Below are 14,951 nucleotides of genomic sequence, written 5' to 3'. Positions count from 1 at the left end.
GCCCGCAGCGCCGCGGCAGAGCCGCGCTGCCCCCTCAGCGCCAGAGCTGCCCCCTCACAGCGCTGCTGCCCCCTCAGCGCTAGAGCTGCCCCCTCAGCGCTAGAGCTGCCCCCTCACAGCGCCAGAGCTGCCCCCTTACAGCGCTGCTGCCCCCTCAGCGCCAGAGCTGCCCCCTCACAGCGCCAGAGCTGCCCCCTCAGCGCCAGAGCTGCCCCCTCACAGCGCTGCTGCCCCCTCACAGCGCTGCTGCCCCCTCACAGCGCTGCTGCCCCCTCACAGCGCTGCTGCCCCCTCACAGCGCTGCTGCCCCCTCAGCGCCAGAGCTGCCCCCTCACAGCGCCAGAGCTGCCCCCTCAGCGCCAGAGCTGCCCCCTCAGCGGCAGAGGTGCCCCCTCACAGCCCCAGAGCTGCCCCCTCACAGCCCCAGAGCTGCCCCCTCACAGCGCCAGAGCTGCCCCCTCACAGAGTCGCTGCCCCCTCACAGAGTCGCTGCCCCCTCAGCGGGCGCTGCCCCCTCAGCGGCGCTCTCCGCGCCCTGTTTGGCGGGAGGAGGCGAGGCGAGGTGGGGATGCGTGAGCTGCCTTGCCCGGCGACATCAGGAAGTTTTGCTGCGGTGCCAGAAATAGAACCTGCGGCTGCTGACTGCCGGTCGTCCACCCTAACCGCGAAAGCTACCTTTTCTCAATTCAACTTTTCCCTGCCTTCTTCCACGTTGGGCCTTTCTTTGGGAAGGGAAACAAAGCCGAGCCAAACCGTAACACCGCCGCCCCCTCTCCCCTCGCTGAACGGCACGACTACAAACATGCCGAAACACAACCGTGGGCTCTCACCCCTTGCAGCCAAGAGCAAGCGAAAGGTCAAAGGAAGCAGAATTAAGAGTACGCCCTTCCTGGACATTCCATGGGAATTTGGAAGAGCAGCACATTACAAACAAAGCCTCGGTACCAGCGCCTCTCCAGCTTGCCATTTGTCATATGGGCACGCTGGGCACTTCGCTGGCTAAGAGGTGAGAAAGTGGCTCTGTCAATTTGCCGTCTCTTCTGAGCGCTGCAGCATCCCCGTGGGGATGCACAAGAGTCTGCTCTGTGCTCTGATCTGCTGCCTGGCCAGCACCAGAGAGGGTTTCCATGGGAAAGGGTCGCCCTAATTTTGAGTTTTAAGGCCAAGATAGAGAACGTGTCAGAGCTCAGGCAAAGAGAGAGAGAGAGTGTAGTTGAAAGGGAATTTTCCCCGATGCAAACTCAGCTAGAAGGATGAGTAAAGACAGCCAGAGGTCAGTTGGATTCAGAAGTGCCTCTAGAGCATTGTAGAAGTATTGAGGGAAAGGAATGAGGACATAGGAGGAAGACAACGATACAGCAAGGGAAGTTCCCACGACATGAGGGAGGTCATTTTGTGGCAGACACAATACCGCTCCAGCACAAGTCCTTGAGGATATTGAAAGGTTCCACCTCGATGACAGCAATATCGTGTTGGTGAGAACACACTGGGAAGACAACAACCCATCTCTGTGGGTCCAGGATGAAGTTTCTCTCTGACAAGACTATGCTCTTCAAGACAATCATGGGTCCCTAGCAGAGGACTGGTCTTGAAGGGAGTCCTCAGCTCCTACTTTCCTAGGAAGAATTTCACAGCCATAATTCAACTTGCATTGAGTCCATGACTGGGTTTTGGGTTTTTTGTTGTTTGGGGTTTTTTTGGGTTTTTTGTTGTTTTGTTTTTTTTTTTTTTTCTGAGCTGGCTGGCGAGTGATGTCCTTAGGCTCACATGTGTGTGAGATTTCAGCTCTGAGAATATACATCCTATTGAGGATGGGCAGCCATCACCGATTGATTTCCCCCAGCCAGCAAACACCTACCACGGAAGAGATGGTTGTCACTAACTGGAAGAAAACATCACTATTTCAGACTTCCTTTGCTCATAAAATATTATCCCTTTGCTTCAAATATTAGCCCTGGAGTGATGGGAAGACAGTTAACATTTTTCCATGTTGGTATGATAAAACTGAAGGCTTACAGACTCACCTAGAGATTGCAAATGTTCAAGAGCATCAGACCACAAACCTAGGGGTAGAATAACATCCTTTGCACAGAGAAGTATTTGCAATACCACAGCTCCTTGGTCTTGAGACAGTGTTTGCTACACTCAGTACTCCTAATGAGAGAGACAGGCTCCTGCAGCCTCCCTGAGGTGTCTGCCCTTCTGCTACACTAAGCAACGATGTCGAGGGGAATGTGGGATTTTAGCTTCACCTCTGAATCTTTGTGTGAGGAAAGACAAGATTTTGGTCTTCTTTCCTGAGCTAACCTCAGAGCAGAATGATGCAGAAGGCTGTTGTTTCAGCATGTGCTAGTACACTGCCAGTATGCTGGTATCTCCTTCACACCAATGCCACTGCATTTGTACCTCCTCTAGAGGGGAACCTGGTTTCCAAAGCCATGTGATTCTGGGTTTGTGGGTCCAGACACAGAAGCTGGCAATTTTACATATTTTTACTAATGGTATTATGTGCTTTGATGGCACCAGAGTGAGGCTGTAGTCTTAGATGTAGTATCCAAGCACCTCATGATATTTCTAATTTACTCAGTCATCATCCCTTCTAAAGGTAAAACCCCAAACCTTTGGCATGTTTTACATAAAAGAAACAGAGAATTAGAAAAGTTATATGATTTGCTGGAGGCCAAACAGAGGGGTTGTGGTAAGGTAGAAAATTGACTGTGGATCTTGAATTGGGACAGTAACCATTGCTGTCTGTGGAGTGTTTTCACTCTGGTTTATGTATTTCGGTTTGAGGCATGCTGGACAAACTCCCTTGGGATAAGGAGTCATTTTTAGCCTGATTCCTTACAGAACTGAAGCTCTCACAATCATGTTGTCTATCTGCCTGTCTATCAGCCGCCCACAATACAGTTTGAATCCACTGGCCAATTTCAACCCAGCAGCAAGGAAGGGATTTTACAGCAAAACAATTCAGATGAGCTCCATGATGAGCCAAAAGAGGGGAGGGAAAAGAGGAAGGAAGAGAATGCTTATGTGTGCCTGTGGGCTGCCTGGCATCCAAACACCACTTCTGGCATGGCATGTGATGCTTCCAGCTCCTCTCCAGGGCGAGAGAGAGGGATTGAGCTCAGGTCAGTGCGTGGGGCTGGTAAGGCCAGGAAGTAGCTGAGCACATTGAGGGATGTCCTGGGCATGCAGCAACCCCAGGCACAAATGGAGCAGGTGTGAAAAACAAGATTCACTTTTTTTTGTAAATTTTAAGAAATAGGTTTAATAAAAGATAAAATAATTAGGAGATAAAAAAGCAAAGTATGGCTGGCCGGGTGACTTGGCATTCAGCCAAGGCCACCCCCTGCTATTTCAGAGACTTTCTTTAAATACCCTTTCTATTGTATCAATCTGTTGAATGTTCATATTTTTCCATAAACTAGTTTCCATATTCCAGGGACTGTTTTGCATGGCCTCTCCTTGGGTCCGCCTATTTAGAGCTGCGTGTTTCTGGGCTGTGTCTTCATTATCACCTCCAGATTGTACAAAGTTATTAATCATATAGCACATACCTTGCAAAAAGCCAACTTTATAATAAGCATTTGTAACACAGAGATGATCATCCTGCCACTGGCAGAGCAACTTCAGCTCTCCGCACTCCCTAACCCCCACAAGCTGCTCTTCCGGGGAAAACAGCCCATTAACATATGCAAGGAGTTAACCTTAAATGGTCTAAAAATCCAAACGTCTGCATGCAAATGAATTCTGATGGAAGCAGCAAGCCACAGCTGAGCCTGTTTACTGAGGCACATTTGTGTTTGCAGCTGAAGCCAAGGTGGTGCTCTCAGTCCTGTGACGATTGGCACCTCCCCATTCCATGCTTCTGCCTTGCCAGGTGCAAGGCTTTGAAGCAAAATATTGTTCTATATGGGGGTTTTTTGGGTTTTTTTCCATGTATTTTGGTAGCCTTGATCTGTGACGTGCCCTATTTTCTTCATCTTGGGCAGTGCCAAAAGTGGCTGGTGTGGGCAAGAACCTCCAGGCAGGATGTTGGGCTTTACAAACCCAGCAGAGCTGGTAGCTCCAGCCTGCCAGCCAAAGGCAGGGGACGGAAAGGCCCGTCTCCATCACTTCTGCGTGAACCTTTGCACCCAAGGGGATGTGCTCAGTTGCTATTAGGTAACTTTTCTTCACCCTGTGGTTAATGCTGATGAGTGATTCTTGGCCTCTCTGTGTGCAAGTCACTGACATTTGGTTAACTCCTTCACACTGAGTTACAGAGCGGAGTTAACGGTGGCAGAGCCAAACTTTCACTGTCTCCCATTCTCCAGAAGATCACCAAAAGGTCACGTCTTTCCCCCTCCTTCGGAATTAAAGTCCTTTTATTGCCCTTGGGAGCTAGACTCTGCAAACAAAGTCCTCCTTTGAGGCAACCAGTCTTGAAATCCAATGCCCTTGTTCACTTTGCACTGCTGGTGGCAGGGAGAGAAACAACAAAGTGACATTTCTATCAGTCACAATGCAAACGGCATGAGACAATGATATTTATCTCCTCCTTGAGTGCTCTGAGACCTTATATCCAAAGAAAATTACAGTCACTGGCAATCACCATTTCCAGCAATCAGGCTGTAGTTGAGCAAGTGGGAAGATGAACAAGTGCTGGTACAAATACTCAGGGACTAACCCTAATAGCAGGATCCACCCAGAAGATGCCTTGTGTGCAACAGAAACAAACAAATGCCTTTAAACTTGCACTGGTGTTAAGTAACATAAAACTTTGCCAGATAAGGACTGTTTTCTCTCATATAGGGTTTTCTGGCAGCCCTGCTCCTTGGATAATTTGCTGAAATGCAATTAGCATTTGGCTATTTTTCAGTTTGCAATCTTAAAGGCAAAGAGATTGAGTTTCATCCTCATCTCCTACTATAGAACAATTCTGGGCAGCATGAAAAATCCAGTCTTTCTGCAGCTGGGAGGGCAAAGGAGGACAGTGGGCATGGAGACAAAGAGTGTTTGCTGCCACCAGCATCCTGACAGGCCCAGTTCACACCACATGTACCTGCTAATGCCTCTCCAGCCTGCAAACTTCTTATCATGGAGCTATATTTTGTGGCAGAGTTTCAGACCACTTGATGTGTCAGAGCTGCCACCACTGCCTCTAAGAACAACGGAAATGTAAGTAATACCAAGTGGTGGCTTGTTGGAAATGTGAAGCAAAAATTTGGTTTGGCAGCAACTGAATATGTTTCAACATAAGTTTGATAAAAATCTCCACCATAAAAAAACAGGAAAATAAAATGGCTTCAGAGGTATCTCTGCTGCAAGGCAGAGGAGGTTTTTAACAGCAATCAAATATAAGCAGCTCAGGGCACTGAGAATCCTGATGTCACTGCATGCTCCTGTTCTGAATCACTTGCTCTGAGTGTGACAGCAAACCCTTCTTGTGGAAGAAATGCTGCCTGGCTGGGTGTTTTCTTTTGTCTTCCCCTCAGGAGCAACAGCAAACAGAAAAGGAGAATGTTGCCTAGCTCTTTTCACTGCTTGAGCTTTGGTTAGCTGCATTCTCCAGAGTACAGGAGGTCAGTAACTGCCAGTTCTCCCAGCAATGGACACATGAGCCAATCAGGTAATCACTATTTGGCTTTGGAAACCAGATAAGCCGGAAGATTTTTTTTTCTTTTCCCCCTAAGTGTTCAGAACTGGACAAAGCAAAGGTGAAGGTGAAGTAAAAAGGAACAGATCTCTGTGAATGATGCAACAACAGGGTGGAAGGATTCTGGGAACAAGGTTGGAAGCTGTGTGTACCCCAGAGGAATAGCTGAGAGCCTTGGGGGTACATGGAGCTGTTGTTGCTATCAAGGAGAGGCAGATGACCTCTTGGAGGGAGGCAGTTTTCTCTTTCCCTCCTTCACAAGGCTGAGTTTTGCTCTTTACACTTGAGTGTTAATGTGCTTCTGCAAACATAATTATCACAACATGAGGAAAAAAAAAAAAAAAAACCAACAAAAACCTGGAGAAAAGTGAACTGCACTTCTCTCTCCACGCACAGCACCTGTGGCTATCATTTGTCACCCCTCTCCAGTCCCCTCTCCAGTTTACAATTTCACAGACACTTACTCTGTGTTTCTCCTCACTAAACCAGGCTCAGGTTAAACTAATCCATCTCCATGCTTCCCTGGGTCTGCTTCCTCCTCATCTCACATGCTCCTCTTATCCCCACTTGCTACAGTTCTGGTCTGCTGGAGCTCCCAAAGGAGAACTGAAAATTACCATGGGGAAGACAGGGGCAAAAGGAGTTTTCTCATTTGTCACTCGGGTATAGTTTCCAAATCCTCTAAAATGGAGCTGTGCCATCAGAAAAGGAAGTCTTGGTCCCATGGAGATGCTCTCTCCAACCTTGCTGTCCTTAATCCTCACTGTGGGGCTTCTTCCAGGTCTGAATTCCAGCACCTACATGTCAAGTTACTCACTGGTCATGATATCTCTAGGCATATTTCCTCCCAGAATTGTCCCAGGCAGTAACCATAGCCAAGACAGGGATATTCTGAGAAATGCTTTCTTTCAACAGCCCGTCCAGTGCAGCACCAGCCATGTGCTTGGGTGTACTGAGATGTGTGTCAGAGTCACTTTACCAGCACGGGCAGGAAAGAAAATGGCTTGCTGGGGTGCTTTTTGTCTGGTAGCCATAATCTGGAGGAATTTTACTTTGCTGTTTGCATTCATTCCAGATGAATCTTCACCTCCACCAGGTTCTGGGGTGCTCCCTGGTGTGTCTGATGCTGCCCATATCCTGCGCCCACAGAGGACAAAAGCCCTGGTGTCACAGAGTGCAGTGGCATGTGCCTCTGACCCAGAGCCTGGTGCTGATCTCAGTGATAAATGCAGTCAGTACCTTCTGGGGCTGAAGGAGGAAGCTTGGGGAAATGCGGGAAGGTTTTGTCAGATTGGGCACGGTCAAACCCCAGAGCCCACATCCTCCCCATGATGTGAAGCCCAAGCCATAGCAGAAGTACCACCTGTACCTGCAGCTCAGCTGTTTGGCTGCAAAGCCACTGGCTGAGCGGCTGTGCTCAGCTTGCAGCCAGAGGGATGCCAAGAGCTGCTCAGGCAGCACAAGTGAGATAGTCGTGAAGACATGGGTGAAAAACAATGAGAGGAACCACAGGAAGCTCCCTGTGGCATGGAGAAGCAGCACTGAACTCTTCCATGCATGCTGTGTGCGTCTTCAGTGTTCACCAGCAGCGGGAGAGATTTACCCTGAGGCACTCAGGAAGGGATGCTTGCTGGGCTTTTTCTGTGGGAGTTGGGGCTGTTGGCCAGGACTAGGTGGGCTCACCTCAACCTGTGGATTTTCTCTGGCTGCCTGGTTGCTTGGGGGTGACCCCAACACCTCTGAATTGTGACTTTTCCTCCCATAAATCAGAGACAGGAGAAACACATTGAGCCATCATTGATACACTTGCATAATAACTCGTGGAACCGTGTTTTCTGGAGTTAGCTTTGAAACATTCCCCATGGTGTGGTTTCCACCGCAGCCTCCCTGAAAGCACATCTTTGCCTTGAAGGTCTCAGGTGAGGCACCAGTCCAGCCATCCATTCTCCTTTCCCTTGCCCTCCCCTCTTAGGCCTTGATGTTGATCTGAGGCTTCCTTGATTTGGCATCTTTTTCAGCATCTTGTCTTGTTGTGAGCACATCTGTCAACAAGCCACAGGCTGGACTTTAAGCCACCCAGACATGCAGAGACATGGCAAGTGGATTTGGGAAGGGGGTGAGGGTAGGGCCAGGAGTCCTGCAGCCCCTGATAAGCACAGCCCCATGCCAGGTGAGGCTGGCTCACATTGCAGCTGACCTCCCCTGGGAGACAACAGCTGCTGCTCCTCTCCTCTTCCCCCATCCAACCTCCAAAACAGGCAAAGGCACCATGGGACTTACAGCCAAATGAGTTAAACTGCTACAGCCTGAATCAGTTTTGGCTGGTTTTAATTTTCCTGGCCCCTGTGACTGATTCAAACATGTCCAGACGGGTAACTAAAGAAAACAGGCTTGAAACCAATTTTATTGCAACCAGTGCCAGCTGCATGTATTGATAAGGCCTTTGATAAGGCCTTGTGAAGAGGAGTTATCAGTGTTGGGTGGGGCTGTCTCAAAGGTACTGCTCCTTCACCATGGGTGGAGGGGAGATGGACACAGGTACCAGAAGGTGCTTACAGCACCCATAAAACATCCCTTGAGCAGCTAAGGCAGCCCCATGGGGGCAACAATCAGGAAATGAGGGAGATCTCAGCCTGCCCCACACTCTGCTGGCAGGCTTCTTGCCTCACCCTTGCTTGCACCTCGGTCATATCGACCCACAGCTGCTCCACCCTTGGCAAAGATGGGGACACAGAGCAGAGTGATGTCCTGGAAATCCAATAGCTGCCTTTCCCTTCAAAGGGGATCCCCAAGGAGGGGACTGTTGTGGACTGTTAAGTCTGGATCTGGCAGCTACAACACATGGGCCATTTGCTCTCCCCTTGTGTGCCAGTCCTATCTACATTTTATTGCTCTTTCCTGAAGTACTTGGGAGATACAGAGGCTCATCAAAGCATCCCAGAGAGAACCACATAAACTGTCTTGGGAGGGGTGGCAGGCAAGAAAGCCAACAGCCACCATCAGCAGGACTTACTCTGACCCTGCAGCCTCTTAGCTGGCAAATTTTGTCTGCATGGTGCTCTCATGGGCTGCACTGAGTGAACCACACATGTGAGGCATGCACTGGATTGGCTCTCCCAGGCTCCTTAATCTGGCCAAACCATTAAACTCTGCCCAGGGTGACGGTTTATTGCAGGGCTAATGTGGCTGTGCTGCTGTGAGCTGCACACTCTGCCTGGCCTGGCATGCTCTCACAGACACCCACAGTCCCTGCCTGCAAAGGGGCTTGCAGCCCCATAGAGCTCTCAATGGAGCCTTGCTCATCCTCCAAGCCAGGGCAGATTCCCAGCTGCCCAGATACACAAAATTCAGAAGGCAAAATGAGACCTGGAAAGGAAATGACACTGAAAGATCTGATTGCATCTGAGCTGCTTGCAGCTGAGCAGGGTTAAAAGGTAATTGAGCCCAACTTTCTGTCACCAGCAGCCTCCTCATGAGAAGGCTTGGCCTCCTCCCAGGCACTTTCAAAATTACTGGGTCAGCCAGTGACCTGTTTTGCCAAAGTGGCTCAGGTTAACCACAACCATTCTATGGCCAGCCTTTCTTGCCCAGCTCATGCTGCCTGTGCCAGTGCAAGCAGAGCTTCATGTGTGGTGGTTGGCCAGCATCAATGCCAGGGGAGAGGGAGGAAGCAGTGGCTTTATGTCAGGGTGCAGCTGCCAGCTGATCCCTGTGGATCAGTTAGGGCTGCAAAGGAGGCTTTGGTAAGTTTGCATGCTCCAAAGTGCTACAGAGCTGGCTTCGTCTCTCCTCCTGGATGTGGTGTCACCACTGCCGTGCTTGGGGCACCTCCATGGGAGGAATGCAAAAGAGGCTGCTGCATGTACCCCTCAGACGAGTTCCCATGGAAGAAATACCTGGCCAGGAGCTGCCGTGTCACCTCCTGTCAGTCAGACAGTCTCTGGTGGGGATGAGCTGGGGGTCAGGACGTCAAGAAGTACTTCACCCAACCTCCTGCCCTCTGGGTGCATTACACACCGGCACTGCTGGGCTGCCACAGGGCCTGGAGTACACCCAGGCATTTTTCAAGCCCAAGGTCTGGTCAGCAAAAAGCTCCTGAGTTTGCAGAGGGCTGTGTGCTTCCATCTGTGGTGCTCCTGCCCTGCCTGGAGAAGGGCTTTGAGGTGTGAGGACAGCATGGTGCCAGCACCAGAGAGGCACGTACAGGGGGAGCAGGGTCGGTGTCCTGACCGGTGTCAGAGCAGAAGAGGGGGCTGGTGTCATCTCTGGATGCACTGCCATGTAACTTTAGCTCTAGGCCATCCCTATTTATCTTTGCTTCTTGCATGTTGTGAATAGATATTAGGTCAAGCTCAATGGGCTCCACGTAGGTCTTGGAACCAGATGATTCAAGCTAGGATTTCTTCTCTATCTCGGGTTTCACATGTTTTCTTTAGCTGCATTTTAATTGTGGGAGTTTCCTTTTTTGATTCATGAGATGTTTTACCTAGGTGCCATTCCTTCACAGCTGTAAATATTCCAAATAAATCCCATTCCTGGAATATGTGAGGGTGAAGAGGAAGTGCTCTACAACATAATAGGTCAGGTTTTTATCACAACTCTTCATCTGGAAAACTGTTGGGAACATGTCCACAGAAATGTCTGGCACTAGTCTGGAAAACAACGTATAATGTCAGCAGAGCTCTAAAAGAGGAATGTAACACAGTTAAACAAAGCCTGGACTGGGTTTAGCTCACCTTTATTTCCAGCTTCAACCAACAAGCCTCTCCACTGACTGCAGCTGAGCTCAGCTCCTGCAGGTAATGGGAAACAAAATTCCTCTTTTCCTAGCTGCCTGATTTTTTGAGGGTCATTCCTGACCAGCTGCAGTAACCCTTGAGGTGTTCTGTACATCCTGAGCCATGAGAGGCCAGGAAGAGGCTGGTGGCCAAAAATGAGTTGGTCTGGTTCTATGTGGACTTGTCAAACCTCATGCAATAAATTCCCATTTCCTGCTGCTTCCTGCCCTGACAGCTGTTTGTCCTCACCAACTGCAGTAGTTCTGTTTGGACCATGCAGCAGGAGAGGGGCTAGAAGGTATCTCCAAAGTGGGCCCTGTATTTGAAGGACCCACCCCTCAAAACCAAAACCTTTTCCATCTGTCGGTTGGTGTTGGGAGCCCTCCTGCCTTGCAAGGGGCTCCGAAGAGTTACTGACTTCTTCCCTTGGCTCTTCTCCCATGCCAAGGCCAAAACTTCTCTGTCCCTGCTCACCACAGGGTGGAAAAAGCAGTAATACAAGTTGTGGGCACTCCCTCTAAGTAGACTGCAGCATGTTTGGACCATCAGCCTGAGTTTTGCATCGCTGCATGGGGTCTGCATCCCACCCTGGAGCATGCTGACTTGTCTGGGCAGGTACAGGTGTTACTGGCACTGTAATACCTCTAAGGACTGGTTTGACAGGCTGCTCCTGCCTTTTGCTAACTCCCACTCCCAAATTAATTTGGGACAACTTGCCACTGACTGCCTCATCTCACTGGTGCCCCAGAGCTGGGTTTCCCTGCTCTGCTTACACACCGTTGGCCAAGGGCCAAACCGCTCTGAGATTTATTGCTCTCCTTGCTGTTGGGCTGTTTTGACAGCATCTGATGTGATATCAGAAGCCTGGGAGGAGCCAAGGGTTGGTGCCATCCCCATGGGTGTCCCAAGAACCACCCATGCAATTGGATCTGGCTTGGGAAACCACGGCTGAAGTGGAGGGCAGTGCATTCCTGGGGTCTGGAGGGTAAGCTGCCCCCTGCTTCACCTACCTTCGCTGCCATGCCCACCTGGCAAAAGAAATCCCTCCTGGGGAAGGGAGTGAGTGAGGGGGTCTCTGAATCTCCCTGTGCCTGAGGTGCTTCTGTCAGCCTGCTGGATCCTGGCTGATGGATGGCTGCAGGCAGCAAATTTGAGCAGCATCTCCATGCCAGTTTAAATAAATAAATGAGTCTGAATGCTTCGCCTTGCAGAATGGCATCTCATTCAGCCGTTCAAACATCAAATACCTCTGGGATTCTTTGGAGATTCAATTTGCAGAACTATTTCCCTTTCAGGTGCTCTTTTATTTTTCTTTTTACTTATTTAAACCTGTTTTTCCTGTAGTGAACAATCCTTGCACGTGAAAGCAGGCAGCTTTTACATGTTGGGGGAGCTTTCCTCCAGACTGAGGGAGGGATCAGCAGACTCTCTTTAAAGAGATCTTCCCCAGCCCTTGCAGCTGGTGGGGATGCAGAGTGATGTTCTGTGGTTCAGTTTGAGTTCCCCAGGGCTGCCAGATTGCTTGCAGGAAACTCGTTGCTCACAGCCAAGGCTGAGTAGATGTGCTGGTGCTGAGGGGAAGCTCTTGCCCACCCGGGGCCAAGTAGTCAGTGGGTGTCAGGAGCTGGAGGATGGGAAGAATATGTATATGTGTCCAAAATACCATGAGATGCTTTGAGGACAGAACAAGATCAGGCCTGGTGAAGTTGCATTTAGTGTCAGTGGGATGGGGAAATTGGTGAGGTAGGAAGAAGGGTGAGGAGATGACATCTGTTGGCTGCATCCCCTCTGCTGAGCCCCTTTCATTTTTCTGGGAGCTCTGGGCCCTGGAGGTTGCAAAGAACCACTTGGATAAGCTACCTGAGGCACCTCAGAGGCTGGAAGAACAGAACACAAGTGGAAAGAAGCTGGTATTATTTTTGCCAAACACAAGAATATTAAGCAATCCAATTCATGTGTTTGAACACCTGGGTGTGATACACAGCAGAGCTTCCTCAGAAGCACAGGAGTTTCCCTGTGTGTAATCTAAAACAAACATCTTCTAGCCAATCTCTAATCAAGGCATGATGGATTAAAGTAGGAGCTTAGTTAAATTAGCAAGATCTGTGTCACTGTTGTTGGTCATGGCAGTGTTTTTTGACTACCTCATTCCATCCACATACCCCCTTACTATCGTCACCCTCTCCTGCCTCCAGGAGCCAAGTTCTCCAAGCACAGTTTCCTTATGCTGACACTTGCATCCTCGTGCTTTTGCACCACTCTTTTGGGTGCAGCAGTGCTGCTCCTGCAAGGCTGGCCTGGCATTTTGCACCGGTGTAGGAGGAACTGCAGGAGGTTTGTCCTGGTGCCTTTCTGAGGGTCTCTGGTCTCCCTCTAGCAACAGTCACTGTGATCAGAATGCTGCACATCAGCCAGGCCATAAAGGAATGGTTTGACCTCACATTTTAGACACGTTGAGTAACTACAGTGCAAACCCTGCTGTATCCCTTCAGCTCCTCCATCTTCCTGCCAGCTCCTCATGAGCCCCAGCTGCCTTCCCCGTGTAGATAATGGAGAATTGACTCTATCCCTGCTGTGGATCCCCCCTGGGAGCTGGAGGGGGTGAGGATACACTCCCCAGGGGGCTGATCTCCCCTGGTCTCTCTCAGTTTCAACCAGTCTGTGTGCTCAGTGTAGCCAGAACAAGGGAGAGTAAGAGTGGCTCTCTGACATACCTCAGTTAGCCAAGGATGGCACCTGCTCCCCTGTGGGAATGCCACTCCTGCTGGAGTGATAAACTAGAGCTATTTGGGGATTCGAGAGGACACCGAGGGAGCTGGGGATGAGCAAGACATCACTGTACATCTCTGCAAACAGACACCACCAGCACATGGGAGCTGAGTTCAGAAGACTGGGGAGCCGTGTCCTTAGCTCTGTGGAAACAGGGGATTCTGCCACTGATGGGGTGGTTTGCAAACCTTTTCTCAGTTCTCAGCCATTAGGAGGGGACTAAATCCATGTTATAGTCCTCAGCCTCCCAAGTCTGTGCCAGCATGTTGCAGCCCTCCCTGTCTGTTGGCAAGAGCCAGCTCTGGGAGCTGTTTCATGGGAGGAAGCTCAGGGCACCTTGGCCAGCACTACGAGTGGCGAGGACCAGGACAAGCAGCACAGCACGGTCACTCAGTCCCTCCTCAGCTTTCTATGCCAGCACTATCCCTTTCTACCCTCCACTCTTCAGCCCTTTCCTACTCTCAGGGTAACAAAACACAGTTTTGCCCACATGATCACCCTGCCACTCTCGGAGGGGCGTTCCTCACCCGAGATTTAGATTGTTTAATGTCGTTTGCCCTCTAAAAGCCCCGTGTCGCGTTGGTATAAAAAAGCAGAGTCCTCAAGGTCTGTTTTCAGGTTTCTCGTGTTGTTTATTATTTGGTATCTCAGAATTTTCTCTGCTCCCAGCCGAGGTCCAGACAGCAGCTGGGACACGAGGTGACTGCCCCCGATGGGATGTTCCCTTACATTTATACAGATAACTGCCTGTTGGTTATTTACTATTTTGTACCAATGCCCAGTGCTCACACTAAAAGTGTCATTTCTACTTCGACCCAATCCACTCTAACTACTTCATGCCATCACCACCCCAAAAGATGGAGGACAAGGAAGAAGAAGTACATGAGGTACCACCCAAATTCCACCATCTTGTCCCCATTTACCTCTATTCTATAAACTCTGAAACTACTGAATTTTGTATCTTCTACTGTGCTAAACTACTGTTTTCACATCCCGGTGGTTTGCAATTCCTCTCTCTGTGTCAGAAGCCTCTCCCATGGATTAAAATCAAACCTGGTGTTTTCCTGGGCTCTGTGCCAAGGTCTCCGAGCTCCCTGGACCAGCCCCACACCCCCTTGTCCAGGGCTCAAATTCCCTTCCTCGGGTCCCAGGCCATCCAAGGGGATGTCCTGGACTCCAACATGCCACTACCTGTGCGGGCTCCTCCCCAGTTTCCCCAGTCCTGAGAGATGTGTATCTTGCTCTGCTCCCTCATGTGTGTGGTCCCTGTGAGGTACCAGCTCAGCAAGGCCTAGTGGAGTTTGCTGCATCCTGCTGATGTTTCCCAGGCCCCGTGCACTTCTGCAGTTGCCATCCACAGCACAACCCCCACAGTGGGAATGACTCCAAAACCGAGTGCTGCAAGCAGCTCAGCTGCACGTGAGTCCATTTGCCAAGCCCAGCTGGGGAACTGATCTGGCTGAAAAAATTCTTTCCTTTTTTTTTTTTTTTCTTTAAATTTCTTTTTTTTCCCCCGTGTTATTTTTTAATCCATATTAAATGTTATTTTTTAATCCATATTAAATTTTAATGTGGTCCTTGACCTGGTTTCCTCTGGCTCCTCCAAAAGAGCCAAAGGGCAGCCTTGGGGATAGGCTGTAGGATGAGGACACTGTGGAGTTCAGCCCACCAGAAACAGAGCTACCATGTCAGCAGTCCAAGGCAAATTCAAACATAAAACTCTGGAGCCACTTCCTTCCCTTCTCCCCCAGAGATGAGGAGTG

General features: G+C 49.9%; 1 protein-coding gene across 1 annotated transcript in view; it reads left to right on the top strand.

Moving 5' to 3' along the window:
- RPL3 (ribosomal protein L3) overlaps nucleotides 1–14,951 on the top strand; it is a 234,604-nt gene that overhangs the window by 166,389 nt on the left and 53,264 nt on the right. The window lies entirely within an intron of this gene.

The sequence above is a fragment of the Sylvia atricapilla genome, chromosome 5 (genome assembly GCF_009819655.1).
Source record: "Sylvia atricapilla isolate bSylAtr1 chromosome 5, bSylAtr1.pri, whole genome shotgun sequence".
NCBI classification, from domain to species: Eukaryota; Metazoa; Chordata; class Aves; order Passeriformes; family Sylviidae; genus Sylvia; species Sylvia atricapilla.
Note: the sequence above shows the minus strand (reverse complement) of the source record. Positions and strands in the feature narration are given on the sequence as shown.